This window comes from Helicoverpa zea, chromosome 19 (assembly GCF_022581195.2).
Source record: "Helicoverpa zea isolate HzStark_Cry1AcR chromosome 19, ilHelZeax1.1, whole genome shotgun sequence".
Classification (NCBI taxonomy): domain Eukaryota; kingdom Metazoa; phylum Arthropoda; class Insecta; order Lepidoptera; family Noctuidae; genus Helicoverpa; species Helicoverpa zea.
In genome coordinates, this window is record NC_061470.1 from 4,327,639 (window position 1) to 4,341,170 (window position 13,532).

At 33.9% G+C, this 13,532-nt stretch overlaps 1 protein-coding gene across 1 annotated transcript in view; it reads left to right on the forward strand.

Moving 5' to 3' along the window:
• The first annotated feature begins 478 nt into the window (after positions 1-478).
• LOC124639901 (unconventional myosin-XVIIIa) overlaps positions 479-13,532 on the forward strand; it is a 260,942-nt gene continuing 247,888 nt past the window's right edge. Inside the window, exon 1 of the mRNA XM_047177413.1 lies at positions 479-795. The gene's annotated coding sequence lies outside the window, so the exon portion shown is untranslated. The remainder of the gene's footprint in view (positions 796-13,532) is intronic.

Consider the following 13,532-nt stretch of genomic DNA (forward strand, 5'->3'; position numbering starts at 1 on the left):
CACTGTACTATAATAATACGAGGTTTGAAAATTACAAGTAAAATAAACAGACGGCATGGCGTATAAAATTATAGCACCAAACGAATTAAATAATAGCTGATTTGAGTTTTTCTTTAAGAAAAACTGTTAGTACTTTTGGGCGATAATACTTCCATTTTATATTTATACAAAATATTACCTACGGCCAAGTACTCACTGCAAATTAAATTAAAATACACGTTATAATCGTTGTCACGCATACAACAATAAATTAATGTTATTTTATTCCAACAATATAAAAGTAAAAAAATAAACATATTTTTCTAACTTTGACAACAGCACACAATCACTATTCTCGTGTGACAGGTTTTATGCTACAAAATCATAATGTCTTCAGCACCACTTGAAAGTCGTACTGTTATTTCGACTTTTCAATTTATTCGGGTTGTAGAGGTTTTGCGGGCGTTGCTCGACGCGTCCCGCTGCGTGTAGATGGTGTTTAGTTTACCCGTGCCGTGATAAAAGTGGATACGTTCGCATATTGCGGAGTTCGGAACGCGATTTTAACAATTATCGATAATTATACGACATCTGTCAAAGTTAACTATTCCGGAATTCTGTGTACGATGAATTTCGTGTAATATTTTAATTGTAATTCATCAAAATTACTATGCCGGTGTGATAAAGTGTCCTTTTTCGTGTATTGTTATATGAATGTGGATATAATGCCTGGAATTTGTGATGTGTATTGTGTGTAACCACGGTTTGGTGTGTGAGGATTATACAGTTGCTTATTCGGATTAAAAATACGCACAAGTAAGTAAATATTTACACTAACTGCTTACGAAATGTCTCTGTGAAGTCTATTGTCTGCGTACTCACGTTGTACTCGTGGTTACTGTTACAATATAGCAATTTTATTTTATTTTATCGAACTTGTAGGCAGACTACCAAGTTGGTACCCCCATCATAGCATCTTTATACGAGAGCACTTGCAAAAACGTTCTTTTTTCAAAAATTTGAATTTAGAATCCTGTGTTTATTTGCTGCCTTCTGGTTAGACCTGCTAAAATAGAATAAAAATGTGAATTCCTTAAATTATGCTTGCAACATTTACAAATTCAACAAAATAGGTAAAATCTTAGATAAAAATATTTAAATGGAGTGTGAAATAGGTGTTTATAGTTTCATATTTTTTATTGTTATGCTAGCCCTTAAAAGTTATGGTAAGAGTAAAGTACCTAAGTCTTGTCCTATTCAACCACATGGCCCTAGATTGTCCAATTTATTCTAATTGAATTACCTACTTAGAAACAATCACGATTATGTTTTAAATACATACATACTGCTATTTTTATCCACTACTATCGAATTTATCACTACAACTTATAATTAATCAATTAGCATTGATAACTCAAGATTGATACTTTTTAAATTGTGAAATACTGCAATAATTCACTATATTAACTATTTATTTTGTGTTTGCTCATCTAAGTAAATGTTTGTAAATTAGTGAAATGTGTGATGCATAGTTATGTATAATATTGTTTACTAATTGAAAATCTCCAGTGAGAGAATTTAGAAAAACAATAAATACCTAAGTAGTAAATCCTTCAATAATACTATAACAATAAATACTACACCTTTTTAATGTTTTTTTTTTATATAATCTATAATTTAAAAATATAAATAATATGTTGAAAGATAAATAAATGCACTACCAATACTACCTACATCAATAAATGTAAGACAACCCACTGAACCAAGTTCTTTCTTTTATTTACGAAGTAGCTAGTGGTTCCCTTGAAACTGTTGTAGACATAAAATAAAACACATGAGGAAAAATATGTATGAAACCAGAAACTAAGTAAGTGTTTACTTAATTAGCTAGCTTTATAGAATTTATTGATAAGTAATTATTGAACATGATAATTCCTGACAAATTACAAATATTAAGGTATTTATGTCCTCAATGATTTTATTTTTGAACATCAAGGAAATGGGGCAGACTTCAGCGAACTTATTACTTCCTTCATACTCAATTTTTCAACAAGGAAGTTAAGTTGTTAATTTTACATATAATGTATACCTACTTAATTTTACATATAATGTATACCTATAACCTATATGCAGTCAAACACACAACTCACTTTATACAAACTTTTTATATTGAATATGCAATATGTTCCAAGTATACACTGGCCCGTTGCTACATTTTCACTCATATCCCAAAGGATCTATTTCCCATACCGGATAAAACAAAGCCTACAACAGTCACAAATAAAAATCTTCAATGTAGTGGTAAAAGAATTTTCAAACTATGTACAGCACAGCCAGAGATACCATCTATACAAAATATAGCTCTTTCATATCATCAAATAAAATTGGGAGAAGAGCAGGAGGCTCTTCTCCCAATTTTATTTGGGGTTGTCGCAGCATTTTTCCTCTCTCAAACTCTTATATTTTCAATAATTATGTATTCTTATTTTTATCTAAAGCTATCAATTAGCAGATAATTAAGTAATTTGGCTATCATAAAAATTAATTAATGTCAATTAATTGATTTGACGTTGTAGCCAATGTTCAGTCTTGTGAAGTGTAATTTTTGAGGGTCACTGGAAATTTAATCAACCTTCATTTTGTAGAGATACCTTTCTAAAAATTATTGATAGGGTTTTGATAATATACTTTAAGCTGTAAGGCTTTGGAACGCTCTGCCTCACAGTATACGTGACAGCACATCGTTAGATGTCTTCAAGAGATGAATTAAAGAACATTTCCTGTCAACATGACCTTATTTGTATGTATGTATTTATTTATTTATTTATTATATTTTATGTTTTATTTATAGGTATATATTTTATGTTATGTAGTTTCATCTTTGTTTTGTTTAATGTTGTGCACTTAAAATTTTCTCTTCCCTATCGTATCTCTCTATCGCTCTAAGGTTTGCTGTTAGAGAACCCAGTTCTGGGTTAAGCTCGCCTTTGTACATGTCTTCTCTGTGTTGTATGTGTCTTTGAAATGTTTTTGTGTACAATAAAGAATAATAATAATATATAAAGCTTTACTTTATTTCTTTATTATAATGTAGAAACCTGTTTTTTCAGTCATTCTGCAATATACTTCATTGCTAGCATTATAGCTGTTTCACTTGCATTCCGGGGATCTCCTTACTGAACCCAGATAAAATATGTATATTTATTTATTTACTACAGTATAGAAGACTAACAACTGTAGATGTAAAAACATAACAATAGAAAAAAAAACTTTTTTTTTATTTTTAATTTTTTTATTTTTTATTTTAAAATGTTATTTATATGTTTATCAATAAATAAATGAGAAAAAATAAATATAAATATCTCTGTTAATCAGGCATTGTTCAGCTTCTGAACAAACAGTGAAAGCATTTTTCAAATAGTTTGACCTTCACGGTACAAACAAACATTTTCCATAGATTAAAAACTTTGCAAAATAAAACATTGCTGTCCTACAATTATAAGTTTAAAGTACAGTCAATTTGTTATTCCTAGGTGGCTTTTAAATATTAACTCAGTAATAAATCAACACTAAGAAATTACTTGCTTACATGGCAGTCATAGCAATTAATTTGTAATATGTGTAGCTATTAATATTGAAGGTAACTGATGATTAAATATGGGTTTAATAGGTCCATATGCTGCAAATTAAATAAGTATAAGCTTTAATAGGTTGTTGGTCATATTATAAGAAATTGATGTGGTTAACGGTAGGGTGAGTTAGGGATAAATGACCCTGTTTCCCTTTGTTGTAACACTCAGAAACATATTTTTTTTACATCCAGATGTTTTAAATGAAAATTTAAGTAAGTAGATACTAAAATTATTAATGAAATATATCCACCTTGTAAAATTTTACATCCAAAAATGTAAAAAGGCATGATCATTAAAAGCTCAGAAGTGGTTAAAAAAAATGCCTTTTACCGTCGAAAATTTATTAGAAGAAGTTGCACGGTATTTAGGGGGAGGCGGTATGCTAGGGAGGAGACGAATCGATACCGCCCGCGGCCCGGCCCGGCCCGTCAGCTGAGCTGTGACCCCTAGCGTGGCTGTTGACACAGTCTAGCTCGGAAGTCATTGATTGGGACCTGTTGGCTGGTGTATTTAAAGATCTCGACACCTCTGGAATCGAGAATGGTTACGACTGTGGATTTGTAGTTTTCTAAGCAGATAGTTAAGATCATGTCTCCGTGCCATTCTTTCTGAGTTCGAAATTTGAACAAGACTGTGGAAATTTCAACATAGTTATTTTCGTATGTTTCGTGGAGATAGATATTAATGTATTTTCATGCTAAATTCTCAAATGTAAGAGTATGTTTTGCAATGGCCAATCTTATTATGCTGAAATGTATGTTACCTAATTCATCTTTCACATATTTGGTCACTTTTGCACTAGTAACTTCTGTTTACCAAGTAAAAATATGTTTCCTTTGGTGTCGCAGTCATTGTATTACGTTATCGTTATAAACAGTAAACTGTAGTATTGCAGCTTGGAACTCTAAAGCAAAGACGAAGTTCTTGTACTAAGTAACAGACCAAATATCTACAAAGCTAACAGTTGACAGTCTATTGAATTATTTGATGTTCAACACGGCACGGCGTGAGTTGTGCTTTGTAACTGTCGCAGTTTCGCTATGCTGGCCTAGTCTACATAGATTAGGGTACATATTTGCCTAGGCAGTTTGCTGTCAGTTCGTAATCAAGGCACATAACTTTGAGTCACCAATTATTAAATTGACGTCTATGTCTCCGTGTATACTTATGGCTCTATGAGTCTATACGACACATAACATTTAAAAATTAAACAAATGACTACCTAAGAAAGTAACTAAAAGTTTTACATCAGGAAAAGTAAGTAGGCCACCTTACGAAAATTTTGTTTTTACAGAAATGCAGACATGAAATTATAACTTCCGATATGTTTCAATTTATTTGAATGCACTGGACTTTGAAATGCAATATTGAAGGTAATAAATTTTTAATTGCTAATCAAACGTAATTAATACCGTTGCTTATGAATACTTATCGAATTAAAGCGAATATGCCACTCGATCGTCCTTGAACTAAATGTCAAAGCAATATTTTATCAACGCTACGATCCTGGTAGTTATTATGAAAGAAATATTTACTCGCCAGGTAATAGAAAATGAAAAAAATAGCTAAGTATTTAACCAATAACATTCTTAAAAGGTCGATCTCTTTTTATTGTAGACAAATAGCTTGTCATAAAATAACTTGAGTAACTGTATACTTCTCAGTTACCTAAGGAAAATTCCGCTCAAAAACAATGGATAAATGTCGGAAGTTATTCTCATTTATTCATAATAAATAAAAAAAGACAGACCCTCTTTAATTTAGCTCGTGTCTACCCATGTTTATCCATACATTCTCTGTTTACATTTTTGTTCTGTTACCGCGATAAGACTTTTGCTACTATCCCATTTTGCCTCCGTCTACCTAACATCCCCATAAAGGGACGATTTATGAACGTCGCCAAACGTAACAAGATTTTTGATCAAAAGGGGAAAAAGACACTTTTGGACCATTCTTATTTTACACGTGTTTTGGAACCTTGAATGGTGAATAATAAATAGGTGGTCACGAATTCCGAAGCGTGATTGACATTTTATGTTATTATTTATTGGCTTATTGTAAGTAGTGAGCATCGATAAGCACATAAACTAATAAGCAAATAAGTAGTCACCTACTTTAAGTAATCCACACTAATATTGATTGCTGGATTTTTTATTAGCATATCTCAAGTTTAAAATATGATTATTGTATGCAAGTAATTATGATTAAGTGTAGAAAGCCACCACCATAACAGAATACTTACTGTCCGTCATTGTAAACAGTTACTTTATAAAGATGAAAGTTGCTGAAGCTTAAAAGTAAGTATGTACTGTTGCAGACATACCTGTCCATTAAAAAAATATTCTCTGTACATACTTCAACATTACCCAATTATCTGATAGAATACTTCCCATCTCTGCAAACAAGAATCAAGGAAGCCCTACCCGATGTGGTACAATAGTGTTCCACTTTGTGCTACTTGGTGCATACTGAGGCATAGCGCAATGACGTCATTCGGTCCGCAACGTGCAGTGCACATGTACTGGTTGACATTGGGACCGCTCGTGAATGTGCCCACTGGTTCTCATTGTGGGAATGTTGCTGGCCGAAGATGTTTGAAGAAAGAGTTTGTATATGACACTGTTCTAATATGCTATAGTTAAATGCCAATGTTATCATCCAGTTTTTTTCAAGTATTGACCCTGAGCTGGATCCTTGACAGTGGCCCTTTTAAAGACCAGTAGGTTGATCCTGAGACTCTTTTGAGTGTCCTTTTTGAAGACCAGAAGGTTCCATTTTCGCTCGGAAATCTAAATCCTTTTTCTGGATTCTATTAGGAGGATCGACAACATCGGTCTTCGGTAGATCACAAACCTTCAACTTCTACACACGATATAGTATAACATTAACGAGTGTACATATAAGTTCATTTTATGGCATGATTGATTGATATTCAACATTACACTTCTTTCCAGGTATTGCATGTAAGCTAACCACTAATACTAGGTAACGTTCACGGACCCCAATTCTATGTAAATAAGTCTGCAGTTCAGTCTAGACGCTTAAAATATCTGATTACAATCTGCAAAAAGTTGTACCGTATTATTAAGTCGTCCAGTCACTAGTCTTTATAAATTGGTATAAAATTGCTTCTGGTGCATTTTGGGGAATTACATTAGTTGACATGCTGATTCTAAACTTGGTCGAAATTGAGTGCATCATTCGTTGATTGGTCTGCCAACTTAGGACCATTTAAAAGCAGTATTGCCAAAGGCTTTATCCAAAGTGTTAACTTTATGAATGCCATAAAATATTATTATTCCCACTAAGATATATAAAGTCCTTACAGAAAAAGCGATTGCCTCGTAAAATTACAACCTCAATTGCGAAAGTGCGGATTTTAATTCGCGACAGTTATAATCATCAGTTCTTGCAACCACAGTTACTAAGCGTAATTTTATTAATATCCAGGTTATTCACATTAGCATTCAAGACAGTATTGCCCACACAGCATGTAGAATCGTCGCACAATGTAATACCAATGACATCGAATGTCGCCGGCTTGCAAAACACACGTTTGGTCTAGCCTAGCTCATTCTGTAATACCTATGTGGGTATTAGCGTGTAGAAGCGCTATTCAGCGGTTTAATTGACCCACTTCCAGAGCTCTTTGTTACATTGTGTTTTACCCCTTTGTGCGACAGGGTATTAAAAGGTTTGCTCTGTTCGTTTTCTTTTCCGCCTTTTCCGAGTCGTTTTAGCTCGTTGCTGTCTTTTTGTGAATGGCTAGTTGTGTTTGCTGGGCATTAGTGTTTTTCGCCAGTTTCTGGAAAGTTCTACTTACACGTTTTCGTTCAAACACTGCATTTTTTAACATCATTCCATTTGGAATACATTTGGTTTGTCACCGGAACTTCAGTTAAGTGCTGTATGATGGATAGAAATTATGTATGTTTCAAGCAATTACACAGGTATGCGAATTGGAACAGTAATGATGAACAAGATAAAATACTTCAAACGATATTTTAAACTATACTGATTTTAAAATCTTAATTGCCGCAGCAGCTCGCTGGAAAGACTAAAATAAAGTTTATTACCCCTTTTGCAGAATAACTGGCTGTAATAAAACGAAGTTTATTGTTAGTAACAATAAGCAGGACTGAAAATACTCTGTATTTTATAGTACATACTTATAGCAGAGAGAGGGAGTGAGAACAGTAAAAAGCTATTTAAAAATCAGTCTAGGAAGTTTTGCTTCCTTAATTTTAGCATCTGTAGGAGCTAATTTCAACGCGGTACTGCAAAGGAGGAAGATATTATCTAGCGGCTTCGTAACTGCGATTGGAGCTGGTATTGGTAATATTTGCAGTAGTCATTGCGTCACTCGCATACCTTGCGTACGTGCAGTTACGTCGCATTGTGGCGCCAAAGCGTTCAGCCTTACTGTCATCATTTCCTTTGCGAAATGTTCTGTCTTTTTGCCAGGTAATGGGCCTTCTCTCATCAAGTATTCCAAGTTGGTCCAGCTTGGAATACTTAATGAGAAAACTGTGTCTCTGTTTTTAACCTTTGAATGCCCTTTTGTCTTCCAGAATACGTTTCTTAGGTCTACTTCTTATAGCAATGTGGACTGAGAAGTTTATTTTCATCGCCGTCAGACTAGGCAGGATTATGGGAAATAGACACATTAATAAATACACAGACAGATTAATAAATTGGTGAGGGGATGCCGAATAGCCAACGATCGTATTTTGGTTATGCCAAATTCTAAACATTGAGTGAACACAGACAAATACAAAACAATCAACCCAACGAAATAGGACATACATACACATACTTCAAAATGGAATTCAGCTTCATTATCCTGATAACGCAGGATGAAGCTAATTACCAGTCCATTTGTAGCTATTTGGAACTTGTATTCCTAACGTTCATTGCTCCACTTACCTGTTGGGATCCTGAGCTCTTTATACAGAGTCCATTAGACACCAGACTGGTTATTTTAATAACGTTATGAGTATGACTCAGGATCAGTAAATGGTATTGTAGTATTACTTGACTGGTGTCTGGTATCTTTCGAGCTGAACGGCCATGACTAGTTTCCTCCCGTTCAAGTTATATTACCACGATGATTATTCACACTTCAATGCATGGGCTGTATCGTATGTGTTACTTGCGAACATATAGTTTTAAATTGCAACCGCTGACCAGTAGTATAATAAAGAAATTACTGTATTTTTGGACAAGAAGTTATTTCTATGTTAGTAGAGTTCAGTGTCACCTCTCTCAAACATAATGTTTGTCCAATGTATTTTATCTAGACACACGGCAGTGTGTCCGCCAAGTTCGAGCAAAAAAAGCGACACACCGGCCGTGGGTTATATTACACGAACCATTTCGGGCCAAATTCGACCCCCCTGTAACTCAAAATCTATTTTATTTATGCATATCAAATTTCTAGTATCTGTTGAGACCCCTCACTTATCTAAAATACAAAATTTCATTATATACCTATTGTAGGTCTTGAGATATTGACGTCAGAAAATAGCTATTTTTACTATACACTCACTGACTGACTGATTCACTGACTCACTCATCAAAAACCTAGACCACTTCCAATGGTCGTATTGACTTGGGCATGGAGGTAGGTCTTTATGTCAAGGTAAAGGGAAAAATCTGAAAATGGCCAAGTGTGAGTCGGTTTCAAAATAATGAAGGTGTTTTATACCCGGTGTAAATTTATACCCCTAAGGAACTAAAACTACTAAATTTAGTTAGTTTTAATAGATTTAATAGTTTTAATAGTTTAGTTTTAATAGAAAATTAAATACTTGATTCATTGCGTTTAGTAGGTTTATAACAAGGTGTATGAAAACTTGCCAAGTAACATCATTAAAAAGCAACTATTTTTAACTGAGGTATGTGTATGGAACTTGGTAATTATTCAGATCTCACTTCTTTTATAGGCGAAGCATTCCCATATTATCGAACTTGGCAGTCTTTCACATTTTTGTTTTGGGTGGGATACCTTTTTCCAAGCTCTTCGTGACTCAGTTAAACGATTTCTAATCGTATACAGCTATCAAAACATTAGCTATGCACATCTGTATGCAATTTGTAACAATCGATCATGTATGTGTGATCGTGTCAATGCAAGTCCGTGTGTACTAGTGGTACATAGGTACCTATGTACCACTAGTAATTAAATTATTAATTATTAATTAAATTAAATTAATATGATGATAACATGGTAATATGCTTGTGTAATAGCAACAGTAGCATAGAACATAATTTATCTTGCACAATATGCACAAGTAAAGCTGTGTTTTAGGACTATTGATTGTCATTAGAGAAAGACATTTTTCCCTTGCGATCATCGAAAATTGATACCCAAGAATACATTTGATCATACGATTAGATCTCACAAATGTATTAAATTCTTTCCGTTGATTCTTCCATGGTTTAATTCCATCCAAAATTAATCTGGAAGAAATTGTTTTTAGCAATAAATCGTCCATACATATTGTTTGTATTGCCCTAATGGTGTACAATAAAGAAAATTATATTCTGTTCTATTGATCTGTGACCTGTATACAATACTATTATGATCATCAAATAGATCATTTTCTTGCGTTGTCGTAGTACTAAGTTATTCAGTACACCAGTAGTATTGAACATTTTATTACTAAGATAACCTAGTTCATGTATAGTCAATCTCGATATACGTCCTCCGTTATTAAAGCTTTGAGAATCTTGAATATTGCATTTTTCTCATTTATTCAGACTACGCTCTTCGGGGTCGGTTCAACTTATGCGTTCTGCTCTAGACTGCAAGTATATTAGAAATCTAAAGTCCGAGTATTTGGTAAAGGATATTTTCGTTTGAGTTAGCATGTACTTTCTTGTGTTATCATTTTGCATTTATCTAAATTAGATCATCAAGTACACAAGAAATGTTTTATAAGAAAAACACTATGATGCAATTTTTTTACTACGCCATTAACTATTTTTTGAGTGTACCCAAACGAAATGAAATTGATTAACCTCTTTTTCTACATCGTCGCTAATATGAAGAGGAAATTACTAGAACTCCACACAGCAGTCCGGATATTAAACAAGAACACTTCCCTTTAATCGTAGTCTGCATGTCTGTCGTTTGTAAACAAGTTTTTTTTCAAACTTCCGTCATCGCCGTATTCCTTGACTATTAATAAATCTTTGTTTATGAAATCTGTATGGGAGATGAACAAGATTTTTATAGACGGAATAAGTAAGACAATGCCAATGGAATGGCGTCACGCCAAACATTGTTTGGATTTTATGATGATCTTGTACAATATATTATGTAATTTACCTGCCATTGTTTTGGTAGTTACAATACTTAATTTCGCTGTAGGAGAAGTAAATAACAGAACTATGAATATATCTTCAAACGACGAAGATCAAGTGGAAGAAATATAAACGGCAACAACAAGGGTATCATTGACTGAAACCGAATCAGTAACGTCAAATATACGTGGTAACAAGCTAACTGATATTTCACCAGTGAAAATAAGTCTTCTTCAGAAGAGCAAAAATAGAACTAATATCCGCTAATAAAGTACCAGCAGTTTCGTATAATGAAGCCACAAACTTTCTGAATAGCCCGTTCTAAATACAGTTTCCGCGATTAACGCAGTTATAATAATAAGTGTATGAATCATACTGCTAAATTGGAAGTAGGTACGGCGTTGCTCTCGGGCCATGGAAACAGCGGGAGACAGTAGGACGCATTTAAAATTCCAAAGTTTGATTTTATAAAGCCTACAACTGCCTTGAATTTGGGTTTGAGTCACCTACACTACATACATAGACGGTATACAACTTTTGATATGCACAAGGCTCCCTTTTGCAAGGGTTCTCCAAACTTGGGCTTTTCTTGAAGAGTACTTGAATAATTTACACCCCTTTATTTCGTCAAATCTCCCCTCTTGCACGCTGTAATTCGGCAGTATTCAGAGTTTGCGTCTGAAGTTCTGACATAAAAGCGACTTCCTATAGCAGTAGTTGTGGCTGTGTTGTTACAATATTAATCCAACTGTGTCAAGGAGGGTTTGTCGCCGAAATAAAGGAACAAGATTAAAAATTGCTAATAGGTCTCACAGAAGAACGCAAAAGAATTATACTAAGCTTGAAAGTTATTAAAATAAAAACTGTATCTTAATAAGAGGACAATAAGAAAGTCATCGATATAGAAACCAAAGGATTAACACTAGATAATTTAGAATGAATCGCTCTTCTAACCACATAACCGCTACCCGTATGTCCTCATTCACAATTATTCTTTGCATATGTGGTCGTAAACCGCAGACATTGACCTTCTATTCTGAAATAGCGTTCACTTACTATCCAATACACATTGAAATAACATTGGAGTACGGAAATATCCGACGACTTAGGTCAGACGGTCATTAAATTGTTCATTTGATATTATGTCTCAGAAGAAGTCGATTGGATACCATATGCTTTAAAAATAGGAACATAAATTTCTACAGAGTAACATTCTACTTTTCATACATTGACAGAGATATCTGAATTTTCCTCTCGTTTTAATGCCCAGCTTTTCACTACTTCATTTAATCAGACTATAAAATACTCTCAAACGCCAACAAGAAACAGTTCATACTTAAGTACTAGATTTTGTGTTGGGCTAGCTAGATTGATGATAACATTAGCTTTAAACATAAAACCTATTAACACTCGGTAATTATGCAACTTTTAAGACTTTTAAAACTTTTCTAGTAAGAACCTACTCAATGGACACAAGAAAGATTCTCTGTAGCTAACATCTTGAAAAAGCCAGATCGGTCGTATTCGTCGGCTGGTATTCAGCTTTTCAATCTAAAAAGAAACAGTGTGTAAAGATTACAAATAATATAGCAGAAATATACGTGCGAGTAAGTTTTATTGCCAATTATAAACATGCGAACTGAGACAGCAGTCGTAAATTAAAGTTGCGTAGTAAAACGTCTTTTATGGATAGGTAACTGTAAGTCGTATTCTATGGAGTAGCAACAGGTGAGTGAGTTATGGTTAATAATATTATCGACGTCACACACTCTAGAAATTTTATTAATACTTACAGACAGTATTTTTTATATTTATATATACTAGATATGCGATTCAGTCCTTGTCTATCCGTCTATATTCTCTCTGATCAAATCATACTATGGTATTCAACTTAATCTTCTGTCGTCTAATTACTTGTCTGTATTTCATCTATGTATATTCTCCGTCAACACATTCTTGGACCCTATTGTTCTTAAGTAAGGTAGGTATTCATCTGATTCAATAGAATTTATAAGGCTCATAATTTACAAGGCAATAGATCATCTTAAATACCTAGTAAAGTTATTTGAGAATGTTAAGTAGCTGTCCATAGTCCATATGATGGATTATTAGCCGGGGCAAAGTAGCATCGTAAATATTTGTAGCTAAATGCAAAGGATGGTTAACCTTTAAGGGGTGTCTGTGAGCATGTTGTTCCATCTTACACTTTTAAGGTTTCTAATATGGGATATCCTCAAAATCAATATAGGGAAGGCGCGAAAAATGGTAGAACTAAGCAAGTAACGCTTGAAAAATAATCATATAAGTAACTCCAGTATAGCAGAGACATCGGAAGCAAGCGATAAATTAAAAACAAACCATTCAATTATACATGGGCATGGATGTCCAATTTGCATAAGAAAACTATCGATTGTGCCATACAAGGACAGTTTTTTCAAGGCGATTGAACTGGCCATCGCTTCAATGGAAAGAAGCAATGATAAGTTGCTATTTATGCCTATAATGTCATACTATCAAAATATCCGTCCCCCCTTCCCCCTCATAAAGAGTACTTCCTGTGTTCCGTCATTCGAGTACGTTGACCGACGATGATGGACTATCGGATGTAAATCG